The sequence below is a fragment of the Hypanus sabinus genome, chromosome 18, assembly GCF_030144855.1.
Source record: "Hypanus sabinus isolate sHypSab1 chromosome 18, sHypSab1.hap1, whole genome shotgun sequence".
Lineage (NCBI taxonomy): Eukaryota > Metazoa > Chordata > Chondrichthyes > Myliobatiformes > Dasyatidae > Hypanus > Hypanus sabinus.
This window is the reverse complement of record NC_082723.1, coordinates 71,606,190-71,622,636: the sequence shown is the minus strand read 5'-3', so window position 1 is coordinate 71,622,636 and position 16,447 is coordinate 71,606,190. Positions and strand designations below refer to the sequence as shown.

Genomic DNA, 16,447 nt, shown 5'->3' with positions numbered 1-16,447 from the left:
AACACTAGTGGTGCATATGAGCCCAATTTCAATGTTTAAGACAAGTTTGGATAGGTACATGGATGGTAGGGTTATGGTCCTGGTGCAGGTTGATTGGAGTAGGCAGTTTAAATGGTTTGGCACAAACTAGATGGGCCAAAGAGCTTATTTCTGTGCTGTACTTTTCTATGACTAACTCCTGACAACCATGATTTAACCTTCACCTAAGTTACAATAAGCAACTAACCTATCTGGTACGTCTTTGGACTGTGGGAGAAAACTGGAGCACATGGAGAAAACCCATGTGTTCCACAGGCAGGATATACAGGTACCTTTTGTAAGATTTGGTTATTTAATTGATTTTACAAGGTCAATGGCACAGACCATGATATGGATACCCATATCATTTTTATGTTCAGTTGGTGATTTTTTTTTATGCAAAAACTTTGTTTCACAGAGCATCTCACTTCAGTTTATTTATTTAATGAGATATAGCATGGAACAGGCCCGTTCGACCCTTCCAGCCAGCAATCTCCCGATTCAATCCCACTCACGGGACAATTTACAGTGACCAATTAACCTACCAACCAGGTACATCCTTGGACTGCGGGAAGAAACTGAAGCACCCGGAGGAAACCCAAGTGGTCACGGGAAGAATGCACAAACTTTTTACAGGCAGTGGCAGGGATTGAAGCCGTGTCACCTATACTGTAAGGCGCTGTGCTACCCACTGCACTACGAGTCCTTGAAACTAAAAAATTTGAAAGTCACATATTAGATCTAAACAGTACATTACCTATTCAGCTTAAAATAAAGGTAAGTTCTTCCTGCGCCTCATTTGGCTCATCGTAAGACCATAAGATTTAGGAGCAGAAGTAGGCCATTCAATCATGGGCTGATCCACTTCATCCAGTCATCCCCACTCCCCTGCTTTTACCCCATACCCTTTGATGCCCTGGCTAATCAAGAACCTATCTATCTCTGCCTTAAATACACCCAATGACTTTGCCTCCACAGCTGCTCGTGGCAACAAATTCCACAGATTTACCACCCTCTGACTAAATAATTTCTCCACATCTCTGTTCTAAAAGGAGGTCCTTCAATCCTGAAGCCATGCCCTATTGTCCTAAAATCCCCTACCATGGGAAATAACTTTGCCACATCTAATCTGTTCAGGCCTTTTAATATTCAGAATGTTTCTATGAGATCCCCCATCATTCTCCTGAACTCCAGGGAATACAGCCCAAGAGCTGCCAAATATTCCTCATATGGTAACCTTCTCATTCCTGGAATCATTCTCATGAATCTTCTCTGAACCGTCTCCAATGTCAATATATCCGTTCTACAATAAGGAGCCCAAAACTGCACACAATACTCCAAGTGTGGTCTCACCAGTGCCTTACAGAGCCTCAACATCACATCCCAGCTCTTATATTCTATACCTCTAGAAATGAGTGCTAACACTGCATTCTTCACAACCGACTCAACCTGCAGGTTAACCTTTAAGGTATCCTGCACAAGGACTCCCAAGTCTTTCTGCATCTCTGCATTTTGAATTCTCTCCCCATCTAAATAATAGTTTGCTCGTTTATTTCTTCCACCAAAGTGCATGACCATACACTTTCTAACATTGTATTTCATTTGCCACTTCTTTGCCCATTCCCCTAAACTATCTAAGTCACTCTGCAGGATCTCTGTTTCCTCAACAATATGCGCTCCTCCACCTATCTTTGTATCATCAGCAAATTTAGCCACAAATCCTTTAATACCATAGTCCAAATCATTGACATACATGGTAAAATGTAACGGTCCCAACACCGACCCCTGTGGAACTCCACTAGTAACCGGCAGCCAACCAGAATAGGATCCCTTTATTCCCACATTCTGTTTTCTGCCAACCAGCCAATGCTCCACCCACACTAGTAACTTCCCTGCAATTCCATGGGCTCTTATCTTGCTAAGCAGCCTCATATGTGACACCTTGTCAAAGGCCTTCTGAAAATCCAAGTACACCACATCTACTGCATCTCTTTTGTCTACCCTGCTTGTAATTTCCTCAAAGAATTGCAGTAGTTTTGTCAGGCAGGATTTTCCTTTCAGGAAACCATGCTGGCTTTGGCCTATCTTGTCATGTGCCTCCAGCTACACCATAATCTCATCCCTAACAACTGATTCCAACAACTTCCCAACCACTGATGTCAGGCTAACAGGTCTATAGTTTCCTTTCTACTTAAATAGCAGAGTAATATTTGCAATTTTCCAGTGATCCAGTACAATGCCAGAATCTACTGACTCTTGAAAGATCACTGTTAATGCCTCCTCAATGTTTCCAGCTACTTCCTTCAGAACCCAAGGGTGCATTCCATCAGGTCCAGGAAATCTATCCACCCTCAGACCTTTAAGCTTCCTGAGCACCTTCTCAGTCATAATTTTCACTGCACACACTTTAGTTCCCTGACGCTCTTGAAAGTCCAGTATACCGCAGACATCTTCCACTGTGAAGACTGATGCAAAATACACATTCAGTTCCTCTGCCATCTCTGCATCTCTCATTACAATATCTCCAGCGTCATTTTGTATTGGTCCTATACCTACCCTCAACTCTCTTTCACCCTTTAGATACTTAAAAAAACTTTTAGTATCTTCTTTGATATTAGTCGCAGGTTTCGTCTCATAATTCATCTTTTCCTTCCGAATGACCTTCATAGTTTCCTTCTGTTGGTTTTTAAAAGCTCCCCAATACTCTGTCTTCCCACCAGCTTTGGCTTCCTTGTATGCCCTTTCCTTTGCTTTTACTTTGGCTCTGACTTCATTTGTCAGCCACGGTAGTGTCCTTCTTCCCTTCAAAAATTTCTTATTTGGAATATATCTGTCTTGCAGGCAGCAACTTCAGTGTTTCTGTTTTATGAGGCCAAGCAACAAGTTGAATTGAATGCTCAACGCAGCACGGGTGGAACTTGTACAAGAAGCTGCTGGATTTGAACTCACCACCTTTTTGCCAAAAGTCCAGTGTGGATGCCACTAAACCACCGGCACAGACACTTACTCAGAAGCAAGTCAATACCCCGTAGAAGCTGAAGTAAAGACAGGTTCAGAATCTCTCATGAAGTTTATGGTCTTTATTTTATAAATGATTTCTGGTTTTGAGGAGCATTGTTTTGCAGGTACTTACAGAAATAGAAATCACTGACATTTTCAGTTGAAACAACAAGGACAATCTCTTTTGCAAATAAATCACTGAACACATTTCACATTATACAACACGATTTTCAGCTAGTTAGGAGTAACCAGTGAACTCTGGTTCATTTAAAAACCACACAATTTTGCTTTCTAAAAATAATTAATTTTTTCCAGGATTTTATTATTCTGGAACGATCTAATTTATTGTCAAAATTCAACATCCACCTAATCCAGGGGGTTCCCAAGCATGGACCCCTTGCTTAATGATATTGGTCCATGGTATATAAAAAACAAAGGTTGGGAATCCCCTGATCTAACCCCACTCCGAAATCAGTGCCCTTACTTCTACTGTGCTTTAACTAAACAACAATGCATATTTTATTGCAGAAAGTTAACAGCTACATTTCTAGTTCAATTTCTATTTCTACATGGCTGAGAAGATCAGGACATCACTGCCTGAATGTGTGCAACTATTTTGCCTTTATTAAAAAAAAAAGGATCAAGTTATTTAATGTTATTTGCAAACACCCAGCGACCCAATTGTTTTTGTAAATGACTGATTACCATGCCAAATAGACTATATTAATGTGCCTTTGGAACAGTGTACTAGACTGACTGCAAAGGGGAAAGAATGTGCCCTGAGATGCTCTAAGTAGTGAAGCCTTCAAAGACTGCTTCCAGACAGCATCCGATAAAATCCAACACTACTTCCTTTGGTCCAAGAGTTTAAAACAAACCAATCCAGGTTTCCAAAGTAGTTAACATAGAACTATCCTGTAAATGCTACCTCGTAATAAAAGTTCAACGTAATGCAGTGTCCAATTTATTCTGTCTGGATCAGCTGGTATGTTAAGATTGCTTTGTTATAGGCAAAGTTACAGTGCAAGGATTTAAAGACCACCGCAAAAAAAGTGTTAGAAAGAACCCCATCATTCAGATACATGCTCACAATCCTAAAGAGAAGTCCAAATTTAAATTTGGGCTCAGAAAGCAATATTAGTGCGACTGCTTACAACCTAAATCAGGTTGGAACAAGACCCTTAAACTTCTCTCCCAGGGTACCAGCCAGTGCTTTTACAAACACAGTGGATAAAGTGCAAGACACATCCTGGTTTGTTTAACCAAATTATTTCATTCCCAGTCCAATGAAGGGTATAAAGACTGCGATCATTAACGCCTGCTTGCCATGCACCTATGTAAATAAATCAAATTACACATCCCCCCCCCACATCAAATCAATAAATCAAATTATTCATCCCCCAGTTAGAAAAGACCTGTAATTGAATTTTTAAAAAAATGCCAACTTTGTTCAATAACCATTGCATTGAAATAGAATGCTAAGTTTAAAAGGATTAGAATGTGGATGAAGATTTTAGCTCGTACTTAAAATGTATTCCCAATATTTATTTGGGAGCTAATTGTTATATACTATGATTAAATGTCGCTTAAAATGGACATTTCCTTCAGAAAGATGCCTCACAGCTCCAGTAACTGGAATTTAACCCTGATCTTCAGGCTGTGTGGAATTCTCCCAGTGATTCCATGGGTCTCCCCTAAGTGCTTCAGTTTAATTTTTCATTTATTATCAAAGTATGCATCCATATAAAACTCTGAAATTTGTATTTCTCCGGATAGCTATGAAACAAGGAAAGAACATGAAAGTCATTCAAAGAGAAACATCAAATCCCCATGTACAAAAAAAATTGCATCCTGATCAACAACACCCCCCCAAAAAAAACCTACCCCCACACAAAAAAGAGTGATTAAAAATATTTATAAAAACCCCAAGTCTGAAAAAGTCCACAGTCCATAAGCACAGAACCATGACACCATCCTATGATATAACCGACGTTTATCAAAAGAGAGGGACACCACATGAGGCAGAGAGGCCTACCCGCCTGACAGCCAAAGGCTTGTCACAGACTGGCAGTGATCAAAAGGCAGGCTGCTGGTGCCAAACTTCTCACTCGCCTTCTACATTCGACTTGATGTCTCAGTCTTTCTCGATGCTTTAATTGGCAATTAATGGATGCTTTAAACATTGAAAAGGAGTCAAACATCGGCTCATACCCTGTGTCTCAAAGTTTCTTTGCATCGAGGCCACCCAAGTATGCGCTCATTTCCCGAGATCGCGGAGCCAGCAAAGCGCAGGATCACTCAAACGATCTCCAAACTGTAAATCACAGGCTCTAACAGTCCAGAGAAACATTTAAGGTGAAAAATAGACATATAAGTAAAAAAAATCTATTTTTGAAGATGTAGACCAAAGGTATTGCACACTGATGCATCTTGACTGGAGCTCCCTCCATACATCAATAATGTAATAATTAGTTAGTAGCCTGCCGTAAACTTCCCCTAGACTTCCTGCACATCCTTTAAACCTGTAAATTTAATTCTTCAAATCTTTACACTCTAGTACACATATTCATATAAAGGGATAAGAGTAACTATAAAAGTGCTCTGCTTAACTCCCAATTTAACCCTGGATCATTTAATATCAACAAAAAGCAAGACTAAAGGACACGTCCTCAGAATAGAGGGGTGTCCTTTTAGAACAGAGATGAGGAAGAATTTCTTCAGCCAGAGGGTGGTGTATCTATGGAACTTTTTGCTATAGGCGGCTGTGGAGGCCATGTCATTGGGTATATTCAAGGCAGAGGTTGATAGATTCTTGATCGGTTGGGGCATGAAGGGATTCAGGGAGAGGCAGGAGATGGGGGCTGAGAAGGTAAATGGATTAGCCATAATGAAATGGCAGAGCAGACTCAATGAGCCATCTGGTCTAATTCTACTCCTATGTAGAAACTGTGATTCCCTTCATTTAACAGCTCTGGGGTACAAACAACATCCAAGTGTTTGGATTTATTCTGAATTATTTCAGTTAAAAAAATTAACCAAAAATTGAAAATCTGGTTATTATGATTTGAACAACTAGTTCTTTAGTGACATATTTCAAGGAGGTGGAGTATGAAAACCTTATCCAACTGGACAGCAACCTAAAATTATAATTGCATACTGCTTCAAGACCCTCAAGCATATCTAGAGGATAAAATGCTAAATAGTTAGCAATTACAAGTTCCAGGTAGTCACAATTGCATAGGAAGTTACAATGTTATTTCATCTTCAAGTACTTTGAAATAAAGAGGGAGACAGCAAGTTAATATACATGGTAGCACATGGCAGCTAAGAGGCAAATAGCCAATGAACCCTGGAGCTTCCAAGCACAGTTTAAACCAGCCCAACTTGTTCCGAAGTCCCTCACAGCCGTGAATAATAATGCATTATCAATGCGATAATGAAAGAATCAGGATTTAAATCTCAAGACACTCAGTGACATGTCCGTAATTGTTTGAGTTGTTTTGCAGAGCCGAAGGCATTAATCAGTCTGCCGCTGTTGACTGCTGACACTGGAGGTTGGGAGGGTGCCTGGTACTGAAATACCATCCAGACAATGACTCCAAAATTGCTGCCAGGAACCAAGTACTGTCGCCTTCTGTGAACGATTTTATTTTCAGTACTATTGTGGACCGCAACGAATCAGCAGGGAGTACTCGCTCTGAATTTTAAAAAAATACACAACACTGTGTGGCCTTAGTCGACAGCAAGGGCTGCTTTGTGTAACGCTGCTTGTAGCATCAGGGATATCGCTGCTCCATACTGGAGTTTCACATTTAACCCCAATCTCTCCACAAGTTCTCTTCTGCAGTGCTCAGAGGATCCCTGAGAGGCTCTTGTTCCAAAGTATCTCCTGTCACACCAGCTTGCAGTTCTTCAAACAGCATCATTCAAAAACTAACTGGTCAAGCATTTTACAGCCATCTGCCACGTCTGACCACACATTCTGAGGTACTCATCAGTTGCAAAAGAATTCCGAAGAGAGGTGTTGCACTCTGTAGCGTTTTCCAGGTGTGCACACCACATAGAATTTGATACCAAATCCATTTCAGCATATTTCATCAACTTAAATTTTGCTTCATAAAATTATATTTCCATAGTAGTTGATTTGGATTTTGATAGACTGAAATTAGCAAGCCCAAATAAAAAAATCAGAAAACAATTCTCCAAAAGAGTGCAGCTCCAACGAAAGGCAGTCAAATTTTCTTTGCAGAGCCAAGAAGGGTTTTAAGAATGGCCAAGGGACCAAACCAGAACAAAAAGATGATCCTAAGTATACTTCCAGAACTCAAACGTTCATTTATTATCAAAGTATACATGTCTAAAATTCTTCTCCTCCAGATAGCCACAAAACCAAGAAAGTACAGCAGCACTATCATCAACCCCTAAATCCTTCCTCCCCGCACAAAAAAAAACCGAACAGGTACATTGACCCCAAAATCCTTCTCCCCCGCACACAAAAACATGAGAAAGATCGGGCTAAAATCGCAGTATAGCTCAAGTCCATATCCAAAACACAGAAAACCCGGTTAACATTCGCCAGGTACAGTGGCAGCCTCTCCCCTCTCCAGCAACAGAGCAATCCTCCAGTGATCAAAAGACAGGCAACTGGTGCTCACTTCCCACAATCACCTGGATGTTTCTATCTCCTTTGTTGCTTTAATCTGCAGACAATGGAACCTTTAAGCAGCGAAATGGAGTCGAACATCGCTCATGCCCCATCTTGTAGTCTTCTTGCCACAAGGTTCATGCCTCTGACTCCTGGAATCCTCTCGGAGACTGCAGAGTGCTAGAACACCCAAATAATCTCCAAACTGCAAATCATAGGCTTCAATAGGTCCAGAATCACATTCAAGGCAGAAAACAAAAAGACATAAAAGTGGAATATATGGTTTCATGATCTGTCCGGATATTGACCGAAGGAGTGTTGTATGCAGGCGCCATCTTGACCAGGAACTCTCCAGTCTTCTTTGGGGACCTGCAGCTGTTATGAATGCATCTTCTCCCTTTTGGCTTGAAGGTATTACTTTAGCAGTAAATTGTCTGATCTTTGTCTGATTTCACTGAACACAAATATTTTGTTTCCTGAATACTTTTGAGTGCTTCTTATGGATTTATGGCTGTTAATCATGAAAATTACTGAAATTTTCCTACCACCCATGATTTTAAAAAATAGCCTATATTTTGCTATTTCAATTCATAATTCAAATTAGAGTAACTGATGCCAAGATTAGGAAAGGCACTTTTGTTGGTCCACAAATCAAACAGGTCATCAATGACAGGCAATTCATAGAACTTCTTGTAGGACTGGTGAAAATCACATGGAAGGCAATCAAAGATGTTGAAAATTTTCTTGGCAACTACAGTGCACTAAACTACATGTAGCTGATTGACAACATGTTTCAAGCACACAAAACTATGATGTGCAACATGTCACTAGATTCATTTTCTGCATTCCCAATTCTTCCCTGAAAATCTTGGCACTGAGTGATGAACATGACAAAAGGTTTCACCAGGACATTGCAGTCATGGAGAAACGTTATCAGGGCAACTGGAATCCATCAATTCTGGCTGATTATTGCTGGACACTGAAGCAAGAAGCCTCAGATACTGAGTACAAATGAAAATCATCAACAAAACAATTTTTGCTTAATTTAACTTTTGCAACTGTCAGCACCATTATGTAGTTAAGTATATATTCAATAAAAGTTGATTTCTTGTTTCTCCAAATTCCTATGCAATACAAGTAATCTGAAATTATATTTGTGTTCAGCTTCACGCGGTCTATCATCAACAAAAAAAAAAATCTGAGAAAGCAACACTTTCAAAAAAATTTGTTGTCCAGTGTTTCTGATACTTTGTCTTGGAACTTTGAAAGAAAGGTGATGCAGGAAATCTCAGTTTCCAAATGCAGAGCTATAAATATTGGGCTGAAGGGAGAGAGGATTCATAAGATAGCAATGTGACAGAAGGAAAGTGCTCACGGTTGGAAACCATGAATGGGAAGGCTGCTGATCTAGGAAGGGAAGAGACGAGGAGACACATAAGCAAGAATTCTAAATCTAAGATAACGATGGGCAGTGATGCAGCAGAAATTAGTACCAGGCGAGATGATTTTGGATTGATGCTGGCAGAAGATGGAAGAATGGCCTAGGAAACAGGACGAGATGAATCCAGCCAACTACATTCTGGCATCCACATCACTCAAGACAAAGCATTTGAGAGTTTTCTCAGGATACAGTGATACTATTTTCAGAAAGCCTGGTTAAATCAAATCTCAAGTGCATGGCACCAGACAATTTATTGTTAAAGTGGTGACTTCAAGCCAAAATGTAAACTCGATTGGACCTTGGCTGAACATGCATTTATAACAGCTACAGTTTCCCAGAGTTCTGGAAGTGCTGCACTTGACACAATACTAGGACTAAAAAGTCAACACTTGGACAATGGGTTGAATGGTTTTGTGCAATGCCAGATTCTATACTGGAACTGTACCTGTGATTGTTAGAGAATGTTTCCTGCAGTAGGGGAGTCTAGGACCAGAGAGCGCAGCCTTCAGAATAGAAGAGCATCCCTTTAGGACAGGGATGAGGAGAAATTTCTTCAGAGAGTGGTGAATCTGTAGAATTCATTGCCACAGAAGGCTGTGGAAGCCAAGTCATTGAGTGTACTTAAAGCGAAGATTGATAAGTTCTTAATTAGTCAGGATTCAAAGGTTACAGCGAGAAGAAAGGAGAATGGGGTTGAGAGAAGAAATAAATCAACCATGATCAAATGACAGAGCAGACTCGAATAGCTTAATTCTGCTTCTATCGTGGATGGTTACAGCAATTTAGCTCTATCATAAGCTCCTCATATCTAGGAATTCATCAGTATAGAAACAGATCCTGGCACCCATTAACCAGCACCTGACTCATAATTTATACACCGATTCAAGTGCTCGTCCAGATATTGCTTAGGTTTGCCTCTTTACAATATGGCTTAAAATGCACAGAATCCTTATTCACTTAGGAATTGGAATATGCAGCAATCAATATTAAAATTAATAGAAAGTGCTGAGGCAGTCAAATTAGACAGAAACTCACAAAATACTGAAGGAACTCAGCAGGTCAGGCAGTATTTACAGAAATGAATACACACACACATTTCTACTGAGGTACTGTGGTGAGTATTCTAACTGGCTGCATCATTGCCCGGTAATTGGGTAAGGGTGAACACCACACGGATAATAGTCTCCCCAGCATCCAGGATGTCTTCATGGAGCAATGCTTCAAAAAAAAAGAAAAAGAAAAAAGACAGCATCCATCATTAAGGATGCTACCACCCAGTACCTGCCCTTTAGTATTGCTACCATCAGGGAGGTGGTACAGGATCCTGAAGCACACAAAGATTCAGGAACAACTTCTCCCCATCTGCTACCTGATTCCTGAATGGACATTAAACTCATGACCACAACTTCACTATTTTTATTCCCCTCTTTTTGCTTAACTTCTTAAATGTACTGTAATTTACAGTTTTTATTATGTATTGACATGTACTGCTGCCACATAACAAATTTCATAGCATATGCCAATGATATTAAACCTAATTCTGACGGTCGACTTTTTGGGTGGAGACCTTTCTCAGTCATGGCCCAAAAAGTCGACTGTTTATTCCTCTCCGTAGATGTTGCCTGCTGAGTTCCTCCAGCATTTTGTGAGAGTTGCTATGGATTTCCAGCATCTGCAATGTCGCCAGCTTAAAATTAGGCAGCATCTGTGGAGGTACGAGTGGGTAACATTTCTGGTAGATGACCCTTCATTAACATTTCCAGCATTTTACACTATATTTTAGATTTACAGCATTTGATGTATTCTGGTCTTCCTGTTGTAGGTGCATCGTATCTGAATTTTCTGCAATCAGCATTTCTTTTCTATCTCAAGACTTCCAGCTCTCCACATTCTGTTCATTTGGCTTGTGCAGAAGCTTTGAAATCTGTTCAGTGAATATCAAATCAAGTTTAATTATCATTCAACCATACATGGATACAGCCCAACAAGACAGTGTTCCTCTGGGGCCAAGTTGCAAAACATACACAGCACTTTCAAAATAGTGAATAAAAAAAAGTCACTCAAGAAAACATAAATAGTCCAAGACCCTGAGTGACATGTCCCATAAACTGATGACACAGATCCTGGCAATCCAGCCTGTCATTCCACTAATCGACCACTGGAGGGCAGCACCAACAAGAGAGGCCAGCTCCCAACCAAGCACGGATGCCACGCTACACTGCCTCTGGTGTCTACTGACCTAGACTGCAGCAGCAGGCAAGCCTGTGGCTTGAGGCCTAGTCCCTGCTACAACCGAGGCTATGCAACCCCCTTCCTGTCAAGGTATAAACTGAATAAGAACTAACAACCTGTGGGGATTGAAAATTGTGAATTCCTAAGCAGAACACTGGATGTAATGCTCACTTCCACTGAACACCTTGCTCAATCATACTGGATAGTTTTTTTTTAAAACGTAGATTTGAAAATGGATCTCACTTAACTGCTTTTAACAAAAAGCGTAAAGTAAAAGAAGCCAGTCTAGTTGTGTTTATGCAGCATTGAAAAGACACCACAGAGCTTGAAACTTTGCCAATCTGTGCAGCGCTCTGCCAGAAGAATCAACACCTTCATATTCCAGAATGCAGGTTCAAAGGCAAGTCCAGTAACACAAGTGGGCAAATGACTAGGGTGCCAGTGAACATAAGGGGGGTGTAATCAAGGCAAGATTGAACAGCTAAATTGGTGGCCTCTGCTGTTAGAGATGACCAGTGCCAACCTATCAATGGAGATTCATACAATAAGATAATGAAGTGTTTAAATTCTCTCTGAGAGGGCCACAATCTTGTCACGGTTTGGAGGCTTGCATGCCTCAATGATCCAGAGAGCTACGCTGGCCGGAGTCAAACCTTGTCCTTTGACTCTTGGTAGGGTCACTCATGTCAAATAGATCAGACTAAGAGTGGTCCACTGGTTCTCCAAGCTCAGGGCTAACAACCCCGACTGGTCAAAAATAAATGATACCGAAACATAAATGAAAAATCCTTCTACAACTGTGTGCGAAGGTATTCCTGAGTCTCCACTTGCATAACCGACAGTGGCGAAAACCTAGAGGAAGTCACTGATGTGATGAAGAAAACACCGAACACTGCCGGAGATGGAGGATCTTCATTGCTGCCCTACACACCAGCAGTGTAACAGGCAGTAAGAATGCTCGTGGAGGCTGGTTGCTTATGCGTTTATTTGGAGATACAGTGCAGAACAGAAAAGGCCCTTCCAGCCCAACAAGTCGTGCCGCCCAGCAACTCACCTATTTAATCCTTAACCTAATCACAGAACAATTAACCAGTACGTCAACCAGTATTCTTGACTAGTCAGGGTGTGCAGGGATATGAGGAAAAAAGCAGAACATTGAGGCTGAGAAGGAAAATGAATCAGCCATGATGAAATGGCCTGAACACTGCCAAGACCAAGATGCTCCACATGTTCTGGCCAAGAAGACCATTACCCTACTCCTTCACCGTCATCAAGAGGACATGTCATAATCATCGTGAGGGAATGCTGGAGATGGATTGGGCACATGACGAGAAGAGAGGCCAGCTCCGTCATCAAAACAGCACTTCACTGGACCCCGAAGGGTGGAGAAAACGTGGGAGACCAAACACAACTTGGCAAAAATAAGGACCTGAACAGCACATGGGGCACAATAGAGAAGATGGCCAAGGACAGAGAGAGATGGAGGACCTTCATTGTTGCTCTGAATGCCAGTGGCGTAACGGCATTAAGAGTGAAATTCATGAAGGTAACAAACTACAACCTTTGGGACACAAGGGAAGTGTACAAAACTAACAGGAAGTTTGGGAGGAAGCTTAGTGACAATAATCACAAAGAAGGCAGGGATGGATAGAGGCAGAGCAGGCAGATGGAATTTAATGCAAAGAAGTGGAAGAGGATTTATTCTTGAAAGAACAAAATGGTAAAGGAAATATTCGTAACACAATGGAGAGGTGACACAGGACGTCAGTTGTCTTGCAGCTGAAGAATTGCGTTTTTTTAAAATAAAAATTTACAATTTTGTCGCCAATTGTTGTTCCTTTCCACGCCTCGTGGCACGTTGGGCGGCAACCTTGCTGTTTCTTTAGCATTTTTGTCTGTTTTTTTTCCCCCGAGGCCAAAATGCTAGATGGGACCCAGCACAGATGGAAAGTGTGCAAGAAACCAGCCGGATTCAAACCCCGACCTGTGGCCTCCAAGTCCGATGTGGGCAATGGATAAAACAAGGATAAAACTGTAGGAAAAATGTTGGGAATGGGAAGCTCTTTCAAATAACTGGTACAGCCACACTGGGACAAATACACCCCTTTGCTTTATGATACATAAACCATAGGGTTATTCCTTTTCAGGGCTTTGTTAAATAAAACCAATATTGCATTTATGGAACTTCCTCAGAGCCTAGATGGAGGGGAAATCAGACAGATTGGTTCTTCCACAACAACTCCACCATTTACAGTCTCAAACCTGGCTGCCGAAAGGGGGGGGAGGGTTGAGCATGGGCCAGCAACCCCCATTCCAAAAAAAACAGCGCTACAGAAACACCAACAGAAGCTCGGAAGACCCTAATGCTGGGAGAGGAAGGATTACACCAAGAAGATGGGCCAAATCTGGGGTCAATGTGAAAGACTGGTCCAGGAAAGAGGACTCTGGTAAGCTACTGTTAGTGGCCTATGCTCCAGTGGAGGTGACAAGCTTAGTTAAGTTCTTCCATAACGAACCCCCCGCCCCACTATTGTTCTGCCACTTGACACTTGTCTCATTTCTAACTTTACCCAGGTCTGACAAAACGTCATCAGCCTGAAATATTAAAATGATGCTGAAATAGCTCAGAGGTACACTGTACAGAATTCGGTTTCCTCCTGACAGTGACATGCTTTTTTGGGGATCAAGCTCTAGTAACTTAGGCACAAGGTTTTAATGAGGTCTGCTTCAGTTAGGCCACATATGTTGTATTGTGTACAGTTCAGGTTGCCCCACTATAGGAAGGACGTTGAGGCATTGGAGAGGGTGCAGAAGAGGTTTACCGGGATGCTGCTTGGTTTAGAAGGTGTGTGCTGGATAAACTTGGGTTGTTTTCTCTGAAGCGTCAGAGGCTGAGGGGAGATCTAATAGAGGTTAATAAGATTATGAGAGCCATAGGTAGAGTAAACAGGGAGTATCTGTTTCCCAAGGTGGAAATGTCTAGTACCAGAGGGAATGCATTGAAGGTGAGAGGGGGGCATATTTAAGGGAGACATGGGGGTAATTTTTTTTAACTCAGAGTGGTGGATACCCAGAATGTGCTGTCTGGTATGGTGACAGAGGCAAATACATTAGAGGCTTTTAAGAGATGTTTAGACAGGAACATGAACGTGAGGAAGACGGAGGGATACAGACATTGAGTAGGTCAGAGGGATTAGTTTTTGGCCCACAATGTTGTGCCGAAGCAGCTAAAAAGCAAATCAAAAGCCCCCAAAGGGTCTGTCCCTGTAGTGTTCTATGTTTGATGTACTGGTCCATCCTAAGTTAGATCACAGCCAACCCCAAAACTGTTTTTGGACTTGGTGAACAGGATAATTTGCCTTCATTTCCTTGGTTCACAGTAGTGAAATCAACTACAGCTGCAAGTAACCACAATCAGCTCAGATAGGATCCCTCTGAAGATGGCAGAAATTGCGGAGAATGAGGAGTTGATGCAGAGCCTTATGAGTTGGTAAGGACAAGTGCAAATCTGATGAGTGTTAAGGTGGCTGGAAGATGGTTGAGTGCTGAGCGTTTGGAGTGTCCACTGGTAATGGAAATAATGTTTTCTGCCTCTTCAACACTTCTCTTGATCTCTTTACTCTCTCCATATCCTGGACTGGATGAGGAGAGATTTCATCTAACTAAATCTCAGGAAGACTTTAGAATTATAGTGTTCAGTGCTCATTGAAAATTTAATCAACTGCTGTTCAATTTTTCTCTGTACAAGATTTTGGCCACAAGGCCTATGTCACTGATAGATCACTAAAGTTTCTTAAACCGAACAAGTTTATTTGGCAAGTCGCTGAACCTAGTGTGGAATCCTCGTTTTTGGGCTAATTTGGCGATAGCTTGCCACGAATTATTACATCAGAGTAAGACCATTTAGGTTACAGACCATTTGAGGGATATATAGATCTGAGTTAATGTGGAAAGGATTGCAGGAGAATGAGGGGAGATCTGAGACAGGTATACAAAATTATGAAGGGTATAAATAGGGCAAATGCAAGCAGGCTTTTTCCACGAAGGAGGAACTTCTTCACTCATAGCAGGGGCTCCACAGCCCCCTTGGTTAATGGCAAGGCTCCACTGTATACAAAAGGCTGAGATCCCCTGTCTCAGAGTGGTGTGATTCTGGAATGAGCTGCCAGCAGAAGTGGTGGATGTGGGTTCAATTGCAGTGATTAAGAGAAGTTTCAGTAAGTACGTGGAAGGGATAGGAAGGGCTATGGTCCAGGTGTAGGTCAATAGGACTAGGCAGAATAATAGTTCAGCCTGGACTGGATGGGCTGAAGGGTGTTTTCTGTGCTCTATGACTCTCTAATAAACTCCTCTAAAAGTTGTGAACACTTGAGCAACCAGAGCTTTCAAGACCATGATTTATTATTTCTTGCCGAATGCGGCAAGGTAAATAGAATCAATTGTTAGCATTGACATTGTGGGCAGAAGGGTCTGTTGCTGAGCTGCAGGATTCCCATCAGTTATAATCTAGAGTAAGCATGTACTTGATCTGAAATAGCCTCAGCTTTCTCTGTGGTTAGAATCCTGGACGGAGTCAGCCAAGGTTCCCAATCATTCCCAGTGTTAAGATGTCCATCACCCAGGACACGCCTCCTCATTGCTACCGTTCAGCTGGTGGTGCAGGAGCCTGAAGACACACTCAATGTTTTAGGAACAGCTTCTTCCCCACAGCCATCAGATGTCTGAATGAACCGATGTCCTCGAGCTCTTTTTTTTGCTCTCTTTTTGTACTCCTAATTTAAAAAAAAATGTACATTTCTTATTGTAATTTATAGCTTTTAAAAAATTAAGTATTGCAATATACTGCTGCTGCAAAACAACATTTCATGGCATATGCCACTGACACTAAACCTGACTGATTCCAGACATGTTTGAAGCGTAAGAATTTCCAGTTGTATACTGCATACATTCTTTGATATCAAGTTAAACCATTTGAACATCCATGTCAATTGAAGATTCATTCAGATGTGACTACAAGACTCTCATAAAAAGCCCACTGACACTCACTAGCCAGTGGCTCCTTAAAGCATGATCACTCCAACAAGGAGTTGGTGCCTAACACACAAAGGACT

At 41.5% G+C, this 16,447-nt stretch overlaps 1 protein-coding gene across 3 annotated transcripts in view; it reads right to left on the bottom strand.

Moving 5' to 3' along the window:
- Window positions 1-3,083: 3,083 nt before the first annotated feature.
- chfr (checkpoint with forkhead and ring finger domains, E3 ubiquitin protein ligase) overlaps window positions 3,084-16,447 on the bottom strand; it is an 87,096-nt gene continuing 73,732 nt past the window's right edge. Inside the window, exons 17-18 of one of the 3 annotated variants that reach the window (XR_009516567.1) lie at window positions 15,860-16,108; window positions 3,084-11,028 (exon numbers count right to left, since the gene is read on the bottom strand). The gene's annotated coding sequence lies outside the window, so the exon portion shown is untranslated. Of the gene's footprint in view, window positions 16,109-16,447 lie in introns of all 3 variants that reach the window. The other 2 variants (XR_009516566.1, XR_009516568.1) reach the window with 2 other exon arrangements.